This window comes from Hylobates moloch, unplaced genomic scaffold (assembly GCF_009828535.3).
Source record: "Hylobates moloch isolate HMO894 unplaced genomic scaffold, HMol_V3 SCAFFOLD_12, whole genome shotgun sequence".
Taxonomy (NCBI): Eukaryota; Metazoa; Chordata; class Mammalia; order Primates; family Hylobatidae; genus Hylobates; species Hylobates moloch.
Window position 1 is genome coordinate 231,385 of NW_026652287.1, and position 23,553 is coordinate 254,937.

The following is a 23,553-nucleotide window of genomic DNA, read 5'->3' on the forward strand; positions in this document are numbered from 1 at the left end:
CGACATCAGCAAGCTCATTCTGCATGGACTCCGGTTGGTTATGATTTCAGTCAGTTGTATTATCTTACAAACGGAGTTTCAGCAAACTGTTTCTTATCTGCCATCCTGTAAGCTCAAGAATTTCTGTTAGCCGGACGTGGTGGCTCACGCCTGTAATCCCAGCACTTTGGGAGGCCGCAGCGGGCGGATCACCTGAGGTCAGGAGTTCCAGACCAGCCTGGCCAACATAGTGAAACCCTGTCTCTACTAAAAATACAAAAATTAGCCGGCTGTGATGGTGCGCACCTATAATCCTAGCTACTCCGGAGGCTGAGGCAAGAGAATCGCTTGAACCTGGGAGGTGGAGGTTGCAGCGAGCCGAGATCATGCCACTGCACTCCAGCCTGGGCAACAAGAGCGAGACTCCATCTCAAAAAAGAAACATTCGTTAGTCACTGGTTTCTTTAACTCTTTGGGGGCGTGGTTTCACAACTTTTTTTTTTTTTTTGAGACAATCCCTCACCAGAATCTAGGCTTTTTCTAACCTGCTCCTCCAAACTCTTTCAAAGTCTGCCCATTACCCACTTCCAAAGCCAGTTCCACATTTTCAGGATTTGTTAGCAACAGCCCCACTCCTAAATACCAATTTTCTGTCTTAGTTTATTTTCTGTTGCTGTAACTGAATACCTGACACTGAATAATTTATAAAGAAAATGAATTTATTTCTTACAGTTCTGGAGACTGGGAGGTCCAAGGTTGAGGGACACTTCTGGTAAGGACTTCCTTGCTAGCAAGACTATCTGCAGAGCCCCAAGTCAGCCCAGGGTGCACACTGTGAAGGGGGATCAAGCAGCCGAGCCCATTTCTCTCTTTCTCTTCCTATAAAGCCGCTAATGCCCACCCTCATGAGCTCATCTAATCCTAGTTACCTCCCAAAGGTCCCACCTCTCAATTGCCATAGGCAGCTTTCCCACTCTCCTAACACTGTTACAATGGGGATTAGTTGCAACGTAAGTTTCAGAGGGGATAGACATTCAAATCATAGCAGTATATATCCAAAATAAATAAAATAAAAAGATATCTCAGTGATATCTGCACTCCCCTGTTCATTGCATTATTCACAATAGTGAAGATGTAGAAACAACCTAAGCATCTGTCAAAAGATAAATAAAGAAAATGTGGTATATGTACACAATAGAATATTACTTGGCCTCAAAAAATAAGAAAATTCTGTGATTTACTACAACGTGGATGAGCCTGGAGGACATTATGCAAAGTGAAATACAAATAGAAATACACGGATACAGAAAGAAGATACCACACAATCTCATGTAGATGTGGAATCTTAAAAAGTCGAACTCATAGAAACAGTGAAGAGTGGTTACCAGAGGTCAGGTGGCAAGGGTGGGAAATGAGGAGATGTTGGTCAGATGTTTTAAAAAGAGAACACACTTGGCAGTTATAACATGAATAAGTTCTGGAGACCTAATGGACAGCATGGTGACGACAGTTAATAATGTGTTGTACGCTTGAAATTCACTTAGAGTAAGTCTGAAATACCCTCATCACACATATCCAAAAGGTTAACTATGTGAGGTGATGGATACATTCACTAGCTTGATTGTGTCAGTCACTTCACAATGATATATGTATATCAAAAGATCCCGTTGTCACCTTGAATAGATACAATTTTATTTAATTTTTTTCTTTTCTTAAACATTTTATTGATTTTATAGAGGGATTTCTTTTTTTGTTTGCACTTTTCCAGCCATTGGGAGAGTGGCTGAGTACTGAGTCTATCACTACTTGGATGATACAGGTAAGACTCCAGATTCACATTTCCAAGTACTAAGAGTTCCTCTGAAATGCCACAATCCAGCCGGTCTTCATTTACATTTCTGCTGAACACAGCAATGCCCACTGGTATCTCTGAAGTGTAATTGCATCTCAGGTCGGCATTTCTCCAAGTAAAGCAGCTGTTTGGAATTGAATGCTCCCCTTCTTTTTTGTCTTATAAACTGAACTGCATCTTCATACTTAATTCCATATTCAAAGCAAGCGCTGCCAGCACAGGTACCCTTCCCAATCCCACAGCACAATGCACTGCAACGCAGCAACCTGGCTTTTCACGCCCTTTGTTGTTTAACAGGTTTAGCCAATCATCTGCTATCTGATTAGGTGGTGGAGCTTCGTCGTCAAAAGACCAATCTAAAATGTGGATTCCTTGTTTTTAACCTGGAACTTTACCAAATGTAGCATCACAAACTCAAACCAAAGGTGTCACTCCACGCATCTCTGTGAACTTGTTGCAGTGGCGCTGGTAGACTTGTGGGTTATGAGAAAATGCATGCTCCTGTAAATCTCCACAAGGGCCGAGCAGTCCATTATGGCAAAGAAAAAGTGAGCATGTGTGTGAGTAATGGGGAAAGTGAAAAAAAAATCAATAAATCTTGAAATGTTTCACAGCAGAAAACTTTTTAATGTTTTATTTTTAGATCACTAAACTGCCTATTGATCAGTGTTTTTTCTATTTAACTTGTCTATTCCTTATGAAGCTTCTGTCTTCAAGATAAGCAGAATTGTTCAGAATCCACTGGAATCCAAATTCAACTTGGGCTTCAATTTCTGCAGATGTACACCTCTGGACTCCAAAAAATCCAAGGACATACAAAACTTAACCAGCCTTTATTACATTTAGTTCAACAAGTTGAAAGTGTAGGTCACTTTCCACTTTTGTTTACTTGATGCTTAATTTTACTGGAATTGTTAAAAGAGATATACTTGCAATTTTTTTTAAAAAGGTATCTATTTCTGAGGCCAGTCTTGGTGTCTAGAGTTTTCAAGGCAGGGTTAATGACAGCACGTAGAACCTCAAAGCTCCTTTGTCGGTGAAAATGCTGTGCTAAGCCTGGCAGAAGTCTGCTCCCACACTCAGAATCACCATAAATGTGCAACATCACCAAAAAGTGCCGGTATGCTGGGGCCTGGGCATTGGAGTTGGGGATGGCTGCCCCAGCCTCTGTACACGACACCTGGCCTGGTGGATCCAGAGTTAGTCTTGCTGCCCAGCTGCCACTCTAGCCACTCCCTAGACACAATTTTAAATTGTCAGATATACCTTTAGTAAAGTTGAAAAAACAATTCCAGAGGAATTAAAAGAAGGAAAAATTTCTATTTATTAAATAGCATAAAGATACCAAAATTGATGAATGTATGATTTGAAAAGAAACCTCAGATGAAAGTTAAGATTATGCAAGCATAAATATTGAGAAGTTATTAACAGAGAGAAGCTGGCAGTGCATTGCTAAAATATACTATAAGCAAATGGATTCTATTCTAGAAACACAAAGTTGATCAGAAAACCTACTAATATTACCATCACAGTAAGTTAAGGGGAAAATAAAATCACTTCAATTACATGAAAAAATTAACTTTACAATATATTTTAGATTTTATAAAAATAGCAAATTTGTTTGCTACCTTAACATGATTTAAAAAAAAAAAAAAAAAAAAAAAACATAGGATTTTAACCGTAAAGCCAGTGTGCCTCTTAATGGTAGAACATTAGGAGGAGTTAGGAACAAGATATGGATACTGACTTAGATCAGGATTTTAAAAAACTGGACTAATATCAGAAATGCAGAAACTGCAGATAGTGAGTTTCAGTGGTTACTGCCGACGTACACACGTTTCTATACCATTGGGGGGTTGTTTCTTAAGTTGTCCATTTTTTTTATGCATGGGAGGCATAAAAGAGGCAGAGGTTTGCTGACTTCCGGGAAAAAGGAAATTAAGAAACCAACTTATTACCTGTGGCTAAGTGCAGTGGCTCACACCTGTAATCCCAGCACTTTGAGAGGCTGAGGCAGGAACATCGCTTGAGGCTGGGAATTCAAGAGCAGCCTGGGCAACATGGCGAGACTCCCCATCTCTACAAAAAAAAATTTTGAATCCCAACAAGAAAACAACTTAGCCTGGGATAAGGTCTTGCCTATTGCCCTGCTTAGAGTAAGAGTCGCCCTAGAAGCAAGCTCCTATCAGGCCCCTGTGGGGAAAAGAAAGAGAGATCAGCCTGTTACTGTGTCTATATAGAAGGAAGTAGACATAAGAGACTCCATTTAGTACTGTATTTGAGATGCTGTTAATCTGTGACCCTACCCCCAACCTTGTCCTTGCAAGAGATATGTGCTGTGGTGACTTAAGGTTAAAAGGATTTTGGGCGGTGCAGAATGTGCTTTGTTAAACAAGTGCCTAAAAGCTGCTTATGGTTAAAGGTCATCACCATTCTCTTAAATCTAGAGAAAAAGACAAACATTCATCTCCTGCCCGTCCCTGGGCGATGGATGGAGCAATACTGCTAAAAGGTTTATGGAGATGTTCGCATATACATTTCAAAGCACAGCACCGGTGATGGTAAAGATAATTATCAATAAATACTAAGGGAACTCAGAGGCCGGTGCCGGTGTAGGTCCTCTGTAAGCACAGCACCGGTCCCCTGGGCCCCGCTTTTCTTTCTCTACACTTTGTCTCTGTGTCTTATTCCTTTTCTCAAGTCTTTCGTCCCACCTAACGAGAAGCACCCACAGGTATGGAGGGGCAGGCCACCCCTTCAGGCCCCTATGAAATGCTTTATGAGCGACCCTTCCTTAAAACTAAATTTTGTTAAAATTCATAAAACAGTCATATTGTAAAAGAACTAGATACCAAAAAATATGCACAGTCTGGCCAGGCACAGTGGCTCAGGCCTGTAATCCCAGCACTTGGGGAGGCCAAGGTGGGTGGGTCATGAGGTTAGGAGTTCAAGACCAGTCTGGCCAACATAGTGAAACCCTGTCTCTACTAAAAATACAAAAAATTAGCCAGGTGTGGTGGTGTGCACCTGTAATCCCAGCTACTCAGGAGGCTGAGGCAGGAAAATTATGTGAACCTGGGAGGCGGAGGTTGCAGTGAACAGAGATCACGCCATTGCACTCCAATCCAGCCGACAGTGTGAGACTCCATCTAAAATATGATATATATACAAAAATATCTAAAATATATAAATATGTATTATTTATATATATTAATATATATTTAAAATGATCTTATCCATCTATTATTTTATCCATCCAAAATAAATAAATAAATATACACACACACACACACACACACACAGTCTCTGGGTGCAACTTTGTTCCTATAGATGTTCTTTGTTCCTATAGATATTCTTTGTTCCTACAGATGTTCTTTTACAATGCCTTAGCCCAGGAGAACAAGTACCCCTTCAAATCTGGAAAAATCACAACACTGAGCACCAAATACAGCCCAAATGGAATGGACCCTTTTGAAGTTCTCCTGGTAACTCATTCATTCATAAAGTTAAAAGGATTCAAGCCCTGGGTTAATCAATCACCAGAAAGATTGAACCTGTCCACTGCACTCCAGCCTGGGTGACAGAGCAAGACCCCATCTCCAATAAAAAAGTAGTATGTGATCATATTTAAAACTCTCCGCAACCCCTCATTACACAGCTTACACTTACCACAGACAACAGGAAGCAGTAGGGCCAAGTCATCCAAACCCCAAATGGCTGTAGAAGCCCACAACTAACTTCTCCACCCACGAATACACTTGTGAGCCCCTAACTGATCACCCAGGAATACACCTGTGAGCCCCTAACTAATCACCCAGGAATACACCTGTGAGCCCCTAACTGATCACCCAGGAATACACCTGTGAGCCCCTTAACTGGTCACCCAGGAATACACCTGTGAGCCCCTAACTGATCACCCAGGAATACACCTGTGAGCCCCTTAACTGGTCACCCAGGAATACACTTGTAAGCCACTAGCTGATCACCCAGGAATACACTTGTGAGCCCCCAACTGATCTTCACTTACTTTTCAGAAAAAAAACAAAACACTGAAAGGGCTCTTGGATCTCCAGATAAATGAAAAGCCATTTATCCATATTTTCATTCCTCTTAGAGTCTAAAACCAGCCTCTGCCTGATCAAACTAGAAGGCCAGAAGCAGATGGCAGCTGAAGGAAACAGCTCACTCAAGATGCCAACCAGGCCTCTGTTCATGCCATCATGGATAAGATCTATTTTTGAGGGTCTAATTAAGCTAGGAACTATAATTTTATGTATGTTGGGATTCCTTTTCCTTCTTGTCAAGGTACAGATGGAGCAGAGCTATCTTGTATGTCAGTAGCCCCACTCATGCATTCTTTGTACTCAGTCAGACCTGCGTGCCTTGAAAGCATGAAGTGGCTAGAATGGTCGTCTCCCCACTTCCCTCAAGATTGAGGAGTGCACAAAAAGGGGGGTACCTGTAACTGTGGGACCAGCTCAAACAAATTAGCCATTTCTTAAGTTGTTGCAGGCACACACAGAACCAAAATTGCCTTGGCACATGCAATGCAAAAAGCTTTAATTTCTAATTGTTATCATCACCAGCCTGGCAGGCCTGCATTGGCATCATCTGGGTCTAGCTGGAAATGCCATAAAAACTTGACCCACCCCCAATCACAGAGACAGATCTGAGCATTGCCTCTTGTCTCCTTGCCAGTTGACTTGGTATAAAGCTTTTTTTTTTCTTCCCCAAAAGAGGGAACCATAATGTTGGCTTCTGTGCATGTTGTAAAGTAAGCCTATTGCTCAGTAACAAATATATCTTTCCATTTTTTAGTTTTTCTTTTTTTTTTTTTTTTTTGAGACGGTGTCTCGCTCTGTCACCCAGGCTGGAGTACAGTGGCGCGATCTCAGCTTACTGCAAGCTCCGCCTCCCGAGTTCACGCCATTCTCCTGCCTCGGCCTCCCAAGTAGCTGGGACTATAGGCGCCCGCCACCACGCCCAGCTAATTTTTTGTATTTTTAGTAGAGACGGGGTTTCACCATGTTAGCCAGGATGGTCTTGATCTCCTGACCTCGTGATCCACCCGCTTCGGCTTCCCAAAGTGCTGGGATTACAGGTGTGGGCCACCGTGCCCGGCCCATTTTTTAGTTTTTCTCTTACAAACTTTAAAACATTATTGTATTCATAATTTTTCAGTTTATATGTGGTTTTTGGAAGATTTATTCCCAGACAGTTCTCATTTTAAATTTAACATTTTATAAGATATATTTCTAAGTAGCTTATTTCTATTGCTATAATGAATATGAGGGTTTTTTATAGTATTTTTTGTTGTTGTTGTTTGTTTGTTTTTGAGATGGAGTCTCACTCTGTCACCCAGGCTGCAGTGCAATGGCACGATCTCGGCTCACTGCAACCTCCACCTCCAGGGTTCAAGTGATTCTTGCATCTCAACCTCCCAAGTAGCTGGGATTACAGGGGCTCACCACCAAGCCTGGCTAATTTTTGTGGTACTTTTGTAGAGACGGGGTTTCACCATGTTGGCCAGGCTTGTCTTGAACTCCTGACCTCAGGTGATTCACCTGCCTTGGCCTCCCAAAGTGCTGGAATTACAGGCGTGAGCCGCCACACCCTGCCTATAGTATGTTTTCTTATTGGAAGTTGGTGGAATCACGGACTGAATGTGCCCCTTAAGTCATATATCGAAGCCCTAATCCCCAGTGTTGCTGTACTGGGAAGTGGAATGTCTAAGAAAATAATTAAGGCTAAATAAGGTCATGAGAAGCCAGGAGTGGTGGCTCACGCCTGTAATCCCAGCACTTTGGGAGGCCGAGGCAGGCAGATCACCTGAGGTCAGGAGTTCGAGACCAGCCTGGCCAACATGGTGAAACCCCATGTCTACTAAAAATACAAAAATTAGCCAGGCGTGGTGGTGGACACCTGTAATCCCAGCTACTCAGGAGGCTGAGGCAGAAGAATTGCTTGAACCCAGGAGGCAGAGGTTGCAGTGAGGCAATTGTGCCATTGCACTCCAGCCTGGGCGACAAGAGTGAAACTCCTAAAAAAAAAAAGTTACGGGATCTTTGAGGTGTCACTTTTCTTTTCAGGAACGTCTGTGGCCGGTGGCACCTTTGCTCGAATTTTGCTCAGGCCCGCTGGGCTCATTCTGCCCCCTTGGCCTAGCATGCTGTGCTCAGCTCACACTACCAGCCCAGATCCCACACCTCTAAGGGAGACTGTGAGTCAGGTGTGGAGCAGCAAGGGGTGTGTGAGCAAGCATGGGATTCAGCCACTGCACCGACACGCTGGCTGCTGCTGTGGGGCAGGCAGCTCCAGGTGCCGGCAGGGGTGCCAGCTCTCTGTGAGGCTGTGGCTGAACTAGGCACACCACAAGCAGCTTCCATGGCTGGCACTAGAGAATGCGGTGTTGCCCAAAGGCTTGGAGACCCCAAAAACCACAGGGCCCCAAAGAGGGAGTCACAGCTCTGGCTCAAAGATCTCCCAGGTCTGGGCTCCTCGAAGCGCTGAAGCTCTTCTTTTTCTCTTCACCCACAATGTGGCAAGCAAGGGGCATGTTTCAGCTGTGTGTGCTACAGTTCTTTCAGCCTTGCCATTCAGCAGGTCCTGAGTTCTTGTCCTGCGACCAGAAAGAAGGAGGTAGGCAGACAAGTGAGGGTGAGCAAGATGAAGGGGAGCTTTATTGAGTGATAGAATAGCTCAGAGGAGACCGCAGGTGGCAGCTCCTATCTGCAGCTAGCGTGTCCCTCAGTGTTTAGCTCCTAGCACAGAGGGTACCTCCTCTCTGCAGCTGGTTGTCCTGACAAGGGCTCAGCTCTCAGCGGAGAGGAGGCCCTAGAGTGAATGGCTCCTCTCTGCAGGCAGATGGTCCCCCGTCTGGTCACCTCGGCTGAGCCTGGGGTTTGTACGGGTCTCAGAGAGGAGGAAGTGCTTGCCGATTGGTTCATGGGCAGCCATGGACGGCCAGGAAAAGGAACCATAAGTTCCCACTCCGGGCTTGGGAAGCTGGTAGAGTGGCCCAGTCCAAGTACCAAGGCCTCAAAACCAGGGAAGTCTGTGGCTAACTCTCAGTTGAAGGCTGAAGGCCCAGGGACCTTGGGTTCTGATGTTGAAGGGCAGATGATGATGTCTCAGCTCCAGGAGAGAGAGTGAATTCACCTCTCGTCAGCCTTTTTCTTCTGTCTGGGCCCTCAACAGATTGGACAGTGCCCACTCACATTGGGTGAGGGTGGATCTTCCTTACTCTACTGATTCAAATGCCAGTCTCCTCTGGAAAAAGCCCCACAGGCATACCCAGAAATAATACTTTGCCAGCTATCTGGGTATCCTTTAATCCAGTCAAGCTGACACCTAACATTAATCATCACAAGATCTTGCTTGCAAATAACCACAAATATTCCTCTTTCTTTCCAGCCCATATACCTCTTAATCTTCGTTCCTTGTCTTACCACATTGGTTAGGACTCCAGCTCCATGCCGGGGAGAAACAATGAGAAAGAGAGCAGTGATCTCAGTGGTTCCTCATTTTAATTATACTGTTTGTAAGGTTCTGCCTGAAGTATGTTTGCTGATGGGTTTATCATTGTAAAAAGGTGTTGTATTTTATTCTGAGTTTCTTAAGAATTTTATAACAAAGAATTGTTCCAATTTATTGAATATTTTTCTTAACCTATATAGGTATTTGTTTCATATCACTTATTTCTACATTATCTGGTTAAAATGATACATACATAAGCTTTAATATTATCTTTGACATATTATTTATTTATAAAGTTGAACTAAGCCAGATGCAGTGGCTCACGCCTGTAATCCCAGCACTTTGGGAGGCCAAGGCAGGCGGATCACCTGAGGTCAGGAGTTTGAGACCAGCCTGGTCAACATGGTGAAACCCCGTCTCTACTAAAAATACAAACATTAGCCAGGCGTGGTGGCAGGTGCCTGTAATCTCAGCTACTTGGGAGGCTGAGGCATGATAATCACTTGAACCTTGGAGGCAGAGGTTGCCATGAGCTGAAATTATGCCACTGCACTCCAGCCTGGGTGACAGAACGAGACTCTGTATCAAAAAAAAAAAAAGTTGAACTATATGAAGTTGTCCTTTTTGTGGGTTGATCCAGTCACTCTTCTACATAACAGAACACCTCAAAATTTAGTGACTTATTACTTTAACTTGATTACCTAAAAGAAGAGACTTACTGGCCGGGTGCGGTGGCTCACGCCTGTAATCCCAGCACTTTGGGAGCCCGAGGCAGGTGGATCATGAGGTCAGGAGTTCAAGACCGGCCTGCCCAAGATGGTGAAACCCCATCTCTACTAAAAATACAAAAAGTAGCCAAGTATGGTGGCGGGCACCTGTAATCCCAGCTACTTGGGAGGCTGAGGCAGAGAATTGCTTGAACCTGGTAGGAGGAGGCTGTGGTGAGCCAGGATCGTGCCACTGCACTCCAGTCTAGGAAACAGAGTGAGAATGCATCTCAAAAAAATAAAGGACTTATTATATCTAATAGTTTCCTGGATCAGAAATTCAAGACAGGCTCAGCTAGGCAGCTTTTTCTAAGGCTAGATTTAGAACAGAAGGGGCTGGAATGTGTGGGGGTGCTTTAGGCATCTCTCACTCTTGATGTAGTCTCTGTGTGTGAGCTAGTTTGGGCTTTCTTACCGCAGGGCAGCTCAGGGCCATTGGACTGTTTATATGGCTGCTGAACGGTGCAAGAGTGTGAATTCCAGGGACAAGATGGAAGCTGCATCACCTTTTATGACCTCGTTTTGGAAGTTACACAGCTTCATCTCTGCTGCATTCTTTTTTTTCTTTCTTAAATAGAACCAGGGTCTCACTGTGTTTCCCAGGCTGGTCTCAAACTTCTGGGCTCAAGCAATTTTCCTGCCTTGGCCTCCTGAAGCTCTGGGATTACAGGTGTGAGCCACTGCACCTGGCCTATTTCTGCTGCATTCTGTTGGCTACAGGCAAATTACAAGTCCACCCTGGTTCAAGGAGCTGGTGTCGACCTCAACTCTCATGAAAGAAATAGCAGGCACACTGTAGAAGAGAATGTGTGATAGGAGATACTATTTTTGCCATGTTTGGAAGTACCACGGTCTGCCCTCTGGCTGTAACAATTCACATCCCCCCCATGCAAAGTATAGCCATCTCCTCCCCCAAGATCCCAATGTCTTATCCCATTATAATATCAGATTGAAGACCAGGATCTCATCATCAAACTCTGCTACAGGTGCAGATGGGACTCTTGAGGATGCAGTTCCTGAGGTGCTATTTCTCCCAATCTGAATGCCTGTGAAATATGAGACAAGTTATTTTCATCTTACACACCCAGAACGTAACAGTGGGGCAGACACAGAAAAACTGTTACCAATACTCCTATTCAAAAGTGGGGACAAGAGGAGGCACACAGTAGTCACTGTTCCATAGAAATCCTTAAATCCTGCTGGGTACCCATTACCAGTTCGGTGATTGGGGTTTGGTTCTGCTTTCTTGGACTTCTCCTCCATGGCTCTTTGCGCTACCCTCTGGATCTTAGTTCTGCTGAGTCATCCATGGTTTTTCATAAAATGTGACCATGTTTGCAATTGAGTATCCTCAACCTCCTTCCTGAGCAAAAAGGTTGAGAGTTCAAATACCTTTTTTTGTACAGTTTGTCCTTATCTGTAAAGTTAGCATCACTGTTTTTAAGAACGTGTGGGATTTTTAGCTATCTGTGTACAACCCATTCCATTAGACAAAAGCCACACCCCAAAAATCTCTTAATAAGACTTTCTCTACCATGGGCTCTCTGTGGGCCTTTTGTGGGACCTCACCCTTAAAATTCTTAGCAGTTCTGTTGCTTATGAGAGAGGGCTCACAGAAGCATTCTCTCAAGTCCTTAGAAGTCCTTTTTGTTTATTCATTGAAGGGGGTCAGGAGGCACCACTTCAGATCTTTCTGGAACCTTAAATAAGGGTACTATAGTCAGCCTTGGATTACGTCTTTTCCCTGAGGAGCTTTCTTACTTTGAGAATGCTTAACAAGCTGAAAAGACTGTTTACCATTTCCTCCATGGAATGGTTCATTTTTTAGTTCTCTTTCCTCTCATTTTATTATAAGCAATGAGAAGCCAGGTAGCATCCTGAACACTGGGTCTAGAAAACACTTGGCTCCATCACTGAGGTCATGAGGTACATCTTCTATTTTCCATTTACATTAGGTGACAGTGTTGATAAACCCGTCACTACATTAAAAAGTCTCATTTTCTCCATGTTTCAATAATGCTTCCCTTGTGTTCGTTCCTTCAAGCTCTCACCAGCAACCTCCTTGATGACTTTTAGTCTCTGCTAATACCATCCCCAAAGCCCATTGGGTTTTACTGGTATTTTACTCAAAGGCCTTTCAGATTCTGCTCATCATTCAGTGCCAAGGCCAGTGATCCATGTAAGTAGCACCCCACTTCCAACACTAAATTTCTATTCCAATCACTACTGTGGTCTAACATATCACCTCAAAACATTATAGCACAAATAGCAACAAAGACATTATTATCTCTGATGGTTCCTGTTTGTTAGGGATTCAGGAGAGGTTTGACTGAGCCGTTCTGGGTCAGGATTTCTCATGGAGCCGGAAAAGCATGGAACGGGAGCATATGGAGCTGAACAAGCATCTCTTTATGTCATCTCAGAGCCTCTCTATGTGGACTATTTGAGATTTCCTCCTAGTACTGCAGCTTCAAGGACTGCTTACATGGCAAACGAAGGATCTCTGCAATCAAGGCAGAAGCCGCATGGCTTTTTATATCCTGCAGTCTTACATGATCACTTCCTCCATATTCTTTTGGCTACAAGTGAGTCACAAGCCAACAAAACTCAAAGGATGGGGCAAGACTATCAGTAGGAGGAGTGGCAAGATCACACTGTAGAAGAGATGAGATGGAAGCTACTGTCATAGCCCGCTTCAGAAAATAAAATCTGCCACATATGTAAAACATGGTTGATTATTGTAATTTCCTATGGTTCAACCTTATATACAAACGTATGGCGAAAGAGACCTGGATTTCATTTACTCAGAAAATTTTCATATATTAGATTGACCTGTATTTATTTTTTCTTTTACTGTCTCTATCCCGATTTGGTGTAAAGGTTATAAAAGAATTTCTAGGTGAATTTGGAAGTAATCTATATTTTAAAAATTTTCTAATACTGCTTACATAATGATAATCAAGTCCTTAATGTTTGCTAAAATTTTATTGGACATCCATCTGGGCTTTGCTATATTTCACTGAGGGAAGCTTTTGATACTCCAATTCAATTTTCTTATTTATTGCTGATTTTATTCAGTCTTGCTTTTTCTGCTTGGTCAGTTTTGATAAGGTGCAATATTCTAGAAAACTGAAAAATGTGTTATCTGTTTTTATTTGACTGGCGTATGGTTATCCTTAGTATTCTCCCATAATTTTTAAAAATCTAAACTGTTGTATAGCCCCTGTTCATCAAATATTAGTTACAAGTGCATTCTCACGAATGCTCTTGAATCTTTCACCCGAACAGAAAATTAAAAATAACTTGAAGCCTCTACTTACTGTTCCCTTTTTCCAACTCACTGCTTCCTCCACATGGGTAGACACTATCCTAAAGATTTTATCATTTTCTAGCTTTTTTCCCCGTTGTTTTGTCACATAAACACATATGTCTAAACAATATATAACTCCATTTTGCTTTATCTTGGCCTTTAACAAAGATGTTATACTACATACAGTATTTGGGGAATAACATTTATCACTATTAAATGTCTAGGACTTGAACATATTGATGATTCAATTGTAGTTTATTTCATAGTTGCATATTTTATCAACTGGATAATAGTTTCTTCATTCTTTTACATCTTTATCAGATTTGTTTTAATTAAATTTGTATTGAGATAGTTTCACCTAGAGTATACAAAATAATGCAGATATCCCTTATACAGTTTTCCCAGTTTCCCCCAATGCTAACATTTTGCAACACTGTAGTATATCACAGCCAGAATACTGACACACAATACTTAAGATTTCCCCAGTTTTACTTATACTTTGTATGTATGTGTGTATATTAAGTTCTGTTCAATGTTATCACCAGTGTAGGTTCATGTATCAACAACCACCTTCAAGATGCTCAGCAGTTCCAACACCATAAGGTTTGTATCTATTTTGTATTTTGATGCCATTAAAAATTGATTCAATTTGTTAAATCCCATTTTATATTATTTTCTGATATATAGAAGTAAAATTGATTTGAATATACTGACATCCAATAATTTTGCAAAATTCATTTTTTCTTTTTAATGACTTTAATTTTTTTTGTGTGACAGGGTGTCACTCTGTCACCCAGGCTGGAGTGCAGTGATGTGATCTCGGCTCATTGCAACCTCCGCCTTTCAAGTTCAAGTGATACTCCCGACTCAGCCTCCCGAGTAGCTGGGTTTACAGGTGCACGTCACCACCCTGGCTAATTTTTCTATTTTTGGTAAAGACGGGGTATCACCATGTTGGCGAGACTGGTCTCAAACTCCTGACCTCAAGTGATCCGCCCACCTTGGCCTCCCAAAGTGCTGGGATTACAGGCGTGAGTCACCACACCTGGCCTCTTTTTAATGATTTGATTTAGAAATGACTCCACACAACATGAAAGTTTAAAAAGTAATATAGAATTTACACAATGATAATGAATTTGTAAATATTCTTTACCAATATTCCTCAAATTTTTACCATGTTAGCTTTCTCTACAAATAAACATTTTTCTTTTTTTTTTTTTAGACAGAGTTTCACTCTGTCACCCAGGCTGGAGTGCAGTGGTGTGATCTCGGCTCACTGCAACCTCTGCCTCCCAGGTTCAAGCAATTCTGCCTCAGCCTCCCAGGTAACTGGGATTACAGGTGCCCGCCATCAAGCCCGGGTAATTTTTGTATTTTTAGTAGAGATGGGGGTTTCACCATGTTGGCCACGTTGGTCTCAAACTCCCAACCTCAGGTGATCTGCCCACCTCGGCCTCCCAAAATGCTGGGATTACAGATATGAGCCACCATGCCCGGCCAAATAAATGCTTTTCTTGAAATGTATGAGCATTGGCAGGGCATGGTGGCTCACGCCCGTAATACCAGCACTTTGGGAGGCCGAAGTGGGTGGATCACCTGAGGTCAGGAGTTCAAGACCAGCCTGGCCAACATGGTGAAAACTTATCTCTACTAAAAATATAAAAACTAGCTGGGCGTGGTGGTAGGCGCCTGTAATCCCAGCTACTCAGGAGGCTGAGACTGGAGAATCACATGAACCCGGGAGGCAGAGGTTGCAGTGAACCGACACAGTGTCACTGCACTTCAACCTTGGTGACAGAGTGAGATTCCGTCTCAAAAAAAAAAAAAAGAAAAAGAAAAAAAGAAATGTATGAGCATAGGTTGGAGGCATAATTTCTCGACATCCCTGAACACTTCAGTGTTGAATAGTGTCCCCCCCAACTCAAAGAGGTATGTTGGGGTCCTAATTTCCATACCTCAGAGTGAGGCCTTATTTGGAGAGAGGGTCTTTACAGAGGTAACAATGTTAAAATGAGGACTTAGGAGTCAATATGACTGATGTCCCTATAAAAAGGGGAAGTTTGCACAGAGATATGTGCATATAGGAGATTATGTGATGAGACATAGCGAGAAGACAGCCATCTATAAGCCAAGGAGAGAGGCCTGGAACAGATCCTTCCCTCGGAGCCCTCAGAAGGAACCAAACCTGTCAATGCCTTGATTTCAAACATGGAGCCTCCAGAACAGTAAGACAATATATCTGTGTTGTTTAAGCCATCCAGTTTGTGGTTCTTTGTTACAACAGTCCTAGACAACTTATACAATTGTTCTAATAATGAAAGTGGGATATTAAGTCTCCAACTAGTATTGTTGTCTCTCTTCATCTCTGTCAGATTTTGCTTCATGTATTTTGGTGCTGTTATTGGGTACACATATGTTTATAATTGCTATATCTTCTTTTTTGCCTTTTTTATTGAGGCAAAATACAAATATATAAATAAAATGTAAATATATAATATATAAATATTATCATTACCATTTTTAAATGTACAGTTAGGCAATAATAAATACATTCATATTTTTCCCCTTCATCCTTCCCCCTCTTCCCAGCTTCTGGTAACCACCAATCAACTCTATCTTCATGAGGTCTACTTTTTTAGCTTTCAAATATGAGTGAGAACATGCAGTATTTGTCTTTCTGTGCTTGGCTTATTTCACTTAATATAATGGCTTTCAGTTCCATCCCAGTTGCTGCAAATGACAGGATTTTATTCTTTTTTATGACTAAATAGACATATTGACTGTATTTACATATATCACATTTTCTTTATCCATCTGTTGATGGGCTGATTTTTTTTTTTTTTTTTTTTTTTTTTTTGAGATGGAGCTTTACTCTGTCGCCCAGGCTGGAGGGCAGTGGTTCAATCTCAACTCACTGCAACCTCCGCCTCCCAGGTTCAAGTGATTCTCCTGCCTCAGCCTCCCAAGTAGCTGGGACTACAGGTGTGTGCCACCACACCCCGCTAACTTTTGTATTTTTAGTAGAGATAAGGTTTCACCAGGCTGGCCAAGCTGGTCTTGAACTTCTGACCTCAAGTGATCCACCCACCTCAGCCTCCCAAAGTGCTGGGATTACAGGCGTGAGCCACCGCGCCCGTCCTGATTTCATTTTTTGGCTCTTGTGGATAGTGCTGCAGGAAACGTGGGAGTGCAGGTGTCTCTTTGATGTACTGATTTCCTTTCTTTTGGATATTCACCCAGTAGTGGGGTTGCTGGATCATATGATGGTTCTATTTTCAGTTTCTTTGAGGAGCCTCCATACTGTTCTCCATAGTGGTTGTACTAATTTCCACTCCCACCAACAGTGTACGAGGACTGCCCTTCCTCCATATCCTCATCAGCATCTGTTCTTTCCTGTCTTTCTGATACAAGCCATTTTAACTGAAGAGGGATGATATCTGATTGTGGTTTTAATTTGCATTTCTCTGATAATTAGTGATATTGAGCATTTTTTCATATACCTGTTAGACATTTGCATGTATTCTCTGAGAAATGTCTGTTCAGATCTTTTGCCTACTTTATAATTGGAATATTTGGAGTTTGGGTTTTTTTTGTTGTTGCTGTTATTTTTCTTTGTTTTTGCTATAGAGTTGTTTGAGCTCCCTGTATATTCTGGTAATTAACCCCTTGTCAATCGGATAGTTTGACATATCAAATAGTTTGACATATCAAATATTTTCAAATAGCAAATATTTTCTCCCAATCTGTGGGTTGTCTCTTCATTTTGTTGTTACCTCAGCAGTATGGAAGCTTCCTAGCTTGATGTAATCCCCATTGTCTATTTATAATTGTTACATCTTCTTGATGACTTATCTTTATAAAATACTTCTCTTTATCTCTAGTAAAACTTTTGTTTTAAACTCTATTGTGTCTGATATTAGAAAGCCACTGGAGATTTATTATGGTTGCTGTTTGCATTTTATATCTTTTTCCATCCTTTACCTCTTATCCAATTGTATCTTTGAGTATGTATGTATGTCTCCTATACATGGTTGGATTTTTATCATCACTTTGACAATCTGTGTCTTTTGATATTTTAATCTATTCACATTTAATGTTATTATTGGCCAGGTGTGCTGGCTCATGCCTATAATCTTGATGCTTCGAGAGGCCAGAATGGGAGGCTTGCTTGAGCCCTGGAGTTTGATACCTCCATCTCTATAAATAAATAAAATAAAATAAAATAAAATGGCCAGGCATGGTGGTGTGCACCTGTAGTCCCACCTACTATGGAGGCTGAGGTGGGAGAATTGCTTGAAGCCAAGAGTTCAAGGCTGCAGTGAGCTACAATCATGCAACTGCACTCCAGCCTGGGCAACAGAGCAAGACCCTCTTAAAAAAAGTTATTATTGATAGTTAAATTTACATATGCTGCTTTCCCTTTTGTATTTTACGTCTCATGTATCTTTTGTTCATCTATTTCTCCTTCACTTTTGTCTTAAGTGCATATTTTATAATGTAATACTTTATTTCTTTAATGATTCCTTACAATATTTTTGCAATTATTTCTCGAGTGTTTGTTCTAGGAAGTGTTAAATACACATTAACTTATCAGAGTCTACTTCAGATTTATACTGCCTTAATTCCAATAAGATTTTTATAAACCCATTATTCCTATATAGTTCTAGCCCCCACCCCCACTTTTGTGCTGGTATTGTTATATATATCTGTGTTACAAATGCAGCAACACATTGCTATAAATATTGCTTTATATATTTTATTATTTAAAGAAGCCGAGAGAAGAATGAACAGAAAGTATACATTAACAGCTTTTGTTACAGTAGCCTATTTACTTCCTATTTCTGGTTCTCTCAGCTTATTCTTGTGGCTTTAAGTAGCCATCTAGAGCCATTTCCTTACCCCAACACGACTTTTCTCCCACCCTCCTCCTTTGTGGTGTTATTGGTAGACATATTACACTACTCTATGTTATAGTCCAAACAGTATTGCATATTGTTTTATATAATTGCTTTTTTTGTTGCGGTTGTTGAGACAGAGTCTCGCTCTGTTGCCCAGGCTGGAGTGCAGTGGCGCTATCTCGGCTCACTGCAACCTCCGCCTCCCGGGTTCAAGCCATTCTCCTGCCTCAGCCTCTCGAGTAGCTTGGACTACAGGTGCCTGCCACCATGCCCCACTAATTTTTTGTATTTTTAATAAAGATGGGGTTTCACCATGTTAGTGAGGATGGTCTTGATCTCCAGACCTTGTGATCTGCCCACCTCAGCCTCCCAAAGTGCTGGGATTACAGGCATGAGCCACCACGCCTGGCCTATAATTATTAATCAGTTATTAATAAAATAAGAAATCTGTACTTGCACTATCTTTTATTATTACATAATTACCCTTTACTGGTGCTCTTTCTTTTTTCTGTGGAAACAAATTACTGCCTGGGGTCATTCCTCAGACTGTTGCTCTTCAATCTCCAAACTGATCACTGGAAATGACGTTAAGGGGGGGCCGATCCCATTCCCACTCCTTGGCTCTTGGACCTGTGTATACTCCCTATTAAGGAATCACTACCAGATAAAAGTCTGTGATTCCAGGACTGCATCTTGGAGGACAGTGCCCTGTGCTTGTCAAGTACTGCCACTAAGCTGGTACTTCAAACCACCTTCAGCAGGTCATCCAATGCTCTGTCACACCAGCCGCTTCTAGGTGGTGGGGTAAGCATAAGGTGGGACCAATAGATCCCTTGGTCATGGGACCACCACTGCACCTTATCTGTGGTAAAGTGGGTCTCCTTGTCTAATGCCCTGTCATGTGGGACAATCAGCATCTCTACTCTCCTAAAAATTATTAAATAGACTTCTTCCAGTGTTACATACTATTATTTTCTGGGACTTATTTCCATATTTTTGTACCATCAAATTACATCTTATAATTTTTAAGTCTGTTTAGATCTGGCCAAGCATGACTTTTTATTTTTTTATGTTTCCAACTTTCTTAGTATTAAATATTTTGTTTAAAATGACATTATTTTACCCTGGTTTGTGAATAACCCTTCTATTCTAGGTAGATATTTTCTTTCAGCACATTGAAGACATTCTTTTACTGTCTTCTGGTTTTTACTGTTGCTATTGAGAAGTCAACCTAAGCATGTAAAGTTGGAAAATGATAAAATATCAGACTTTCAACTAATATTCCCATCCTTGCAACCTCCAATGATAATATCTCATAACATATTACAAATACCAAGAGAGTAGACTTTTTTCTTTTTTTTGAGACAAGGTCTTGCTCTGTCACCCAGGCTGGAGTACAGTGGTACAAATATGGCTTACTGCAGCCTCAAACTCCTGGGCTCAAGCAATCCTCCTGCCTCAGCCTCCAGAGTAGCTGGGACCACAGCCATAAGCTACCATGCCGGGGTACTTTTTTTTTTTTTAAAGATGGGGTTTTGCTTTGTTGTCCAGACTGGCCTCAAATTCCTGAGCTCAAGTGATCCTCCTGCCTCCCAAAGTATTGGGATTATAGGCATAAGCCACTGCACCCAGCCAGAGTAGGGCTGATTTTAAATTTTAGACTTTGGCCCCAAAGTGAGCTGTTATTTTCCTTTTACTGTGATGCTCTTAAAACAAAAACAAAAAAAAAACAAAAAAAAAGCTAAATTGTTTTTAAAAATTAAGGTTGCTCTGGCCAGGTACAATGGCTCATGCCTGTAATCCCAGCACTTTGGGAGGCCGAGGCGGGTGGATCACCTGAGGTCAGGAGTTTGAGACCAGCCTGGCCAAAATGGTGAAACCCCATCTCTACCAAAAATACAAAAATTAGCCGGGCGTGGTGGCAGGTGCCTGTAATCCCAGCTACTCAGGAGGTTGAGGCAGGAGAATTGCCTGAACCCCAGAGGCAGAGGTTGCAGTGAGCCGAGATCACGCCCCTGCACTCCAGCATGGGTGACACAGTGAGACTCTGTCTCAAAAAAAAAAAAATTACCCCTACACTTTTTCACAATGAACCTTAAATCTTCAAGACACTCACAAAACCAAAAGCCACTTCCTTCTCTCAACACTTACCCCCAAGACATATGAAGATATATGGAAATATATGGCATACTTAGTTCAGACTTCTAATAAAGAGTCACACAAACATTCCATCAATAAACATCTAGCATGAATTTCTAAATAAACGTCTGCTTGAAGCACTTTTATTTGCCAGTAGAAGTAATATTTCCAACTGTCTCAGGTCAAGAGTTCCTTTTGGCCTCCAGCCTGATCTCAGACTGGACTTTCCTCTTTGGGAACTCCTATGCCCTCTACTCAGAAGACTGTCCTCTTGGCTTCTTTCGCCTTTTCAGCAACATTGACATTTGTCTTCTGTATTATTATTATATAGTTTCTTTATGTATTTATTTTTACTTTTTACAGATATGAGGTCTTGCCGTCATCCAGGCTGGAATACAATCATGGCTCACTGCATCCTCAACCTCCTGGGCTGAAGCGACCCTCCTGCCTCAGCCTCCCAAGTAGCTGGGACTATAGGCAAGCATCTTTTTTTTTTTTTTTTTTTTAGTTCTTCTTTCTTATTCTTTTGCCACAAGTTGATAATTGAGGCCGATGCAAGTGAAGATACAGATACATGCCACAGTTAGGATTGTGTCATATACACAGTACATGTGTTTGTCATTTTCTTTTCTTTTTTTTTTTTTTTTTTGAGACAGAGTCTCACTCTGTAGCCCATGCTGGAGTGCAGTGGCACAATCTCTGCTCACTGCCACCTCCGCCTCCTGGGTTCCAGCGATTCTCCTGCCTCAGCCTCCCGAGTAGCTGGGATTACAGGTGCCCGCCACCATGCCCGACTAATTTTTGTATTTTTAGTTGAGACGGGATTTCACCATATTGGCCAGGCTGGTCTCGAACTCCCGACCTTGTGATCCATCTACCTTGGCCTCCCAAAGTGCTGGAATTACAGGCGTGAGCCACCACGCCTGGCCAGTAGCTACTACTTTCAATAACACATTTTTATTGGGTCTTGGTGGAGGGAGAGGACTTACGGTCTTAGGAACACATAATGGATCCAATCCAGCATGTCACAAAGCATTATCATTCTTTCTTCTAGATTATGGCAAAGTTCCTGACTTTTGTTCTTCCCCTTGCCATAAGCCAGTGTTGGATCTGGTCTTGCCTTAGCTGCTGCAGCTAACTTTTAAAACCATCATCATGGTCGGGCACGGTGGCTCACGCCTGTAATCCCAGCACTTCGGGAGGCCGAGGCAGGTGGATTACCTGAGGTCAGGAATTCAAGACCAGCCTGGCCAACATGGTGAAATGCCGTCTCTACTAAAAATACAAAAATTAGCTGGGTGTGGTGGCACACACCTGTATTCCCAGCTACTAGGGAGGGTGAGGCAGGAGAATCGCTTGAACCCAGGAGGCGGAGGTTGCAATGAGCCGAGATCATGCCATTCACTCCAGCCTGGGCGACAGAACAAGACTTCGTCTCAAAAAAAAAAAAAAAAAAAACCAAAAAACAAAAAGCAAAACCATCATCGCTGCTGGGTGTCAGTGCACCAAGTATACGCTGTAAGTAATTGCCCTTCACTGAACACCATCAAAGGATTTCACAAGTATTTACCCCCTCCCCCAACTTTTCTTTTTTGAGACAAGGTCTCACTGTTGCCCAGAATGGAGTACAGTGCAGCTCACTGCATCCTTGACCTCCTGGGCTCAAGCGATCCTCCTGCCTCAACCTCCTGAGTAGCTGGGATTGCAGGTGTGCACCGCTGTACCCAGCTTTTAAAAAACTTTTGTAGACAGGGTTTTGTCACGTTGCCCTGGGTTTTGTCATGTTGAGAAGTGTTGATATATTACTCATTCCTGCAATGCTCTATGAATTCTACAAATTTTCCTAAATGAGCAATCCCATCCCAGGGCATGTTTAGTGTAGATTATTGTTACCAAACTGGTAAAAATAAGCCATGGGGAACTGGCAGAATAAGCTTCCTCCTGCAAGGCAAATTCCACATTTTCCCAGAAAAGGGAAGGGGTTCTATCTGTATCAGGTGGTGGCAGGTTTTTTATGCCTCAACTACTCAACTGTGCCATTGCTGTGCAAAAGCAGTCAAATAATACACAAATATATTTAGCCATGTTCCAACAACAGTTATTTATGGACACTCAAGTTTGAATTTTATATATTTCCAACATCTAGACTATAGCCTTAAATGAAGCACCTGCAGTGCAAAGTCTATCAGAAGAGTTTGCTAGGCTGAGTCCTCAGATTCTTACCAGATATTCCTATTCAAAGTCTATCAGAAGAGTTTGCTAAGCTGAGTCCTCAGGTTCTTACCAGATATTCCTATTCAAAGTCTATCAGGAGAGTTTGCTAGGCTGAGTCCTCAGGTTCTTACCAGATATTCCTATTCAAAGTCTATCAGGAGAGTTTGCTAGGCTGAGTCCTCAGGTACTTCCCAGACATTCCTATTCAAAGTCTATCAGAAGAGTTTGCTAGGCTGAGGCCTCAGGTACTTCCCAGATACGCCTATTCAAAGTCTATCAGAAGAGTTTGCTAGGCTGAGTCCTCAGGTTCTTCCCAGATATTCCTATTCAAATTATCAAGGGATAACTTTTTTTGGGGGGGGAGGGTGAGGATAACTTTTTCAATGCATGTTTACATTAAGGGATTTAGTAAACATTTGAGGTGAACTGACTTTAATTCGTCAAGCCAAATATACTATTTGATTCCCACCACCTCACTGCTACAGCTGTAAGAAACTTTTTCAGTAATGTCAAAGTTGCCAAGTCTGACACTCCACCCTGAGGTGAGATTTCAGGGCTTCAGGCCTGTCATTCTCATGCCTAAGATCTAGCAAGATCAAAATCAGCCATCTCTGCCCCTGTCTCAGATTTTCTCATAAATTTAAAATTCTTATAAGGCTGTAGTTCTTCAGTGTTTCCAAAATCTCAGCATCAGGCACTACAACGTTCCAAGTGTACAGAAATAATAACACTATTTCACATGATGGCTAAAAGTTGCCATCTTCAAATATAAACAAGAATGCGATTTTCTTGTCTCAGGAAAAACAAACAAACCTAAAACATATACCCCACTTTGTTAACTACATGCTACCAAGGCAACAACTTATCAGTTAAAGCCCTTAGGTTATAAGAAATAGAAAGCTGGCCGGGCTCGGTGGC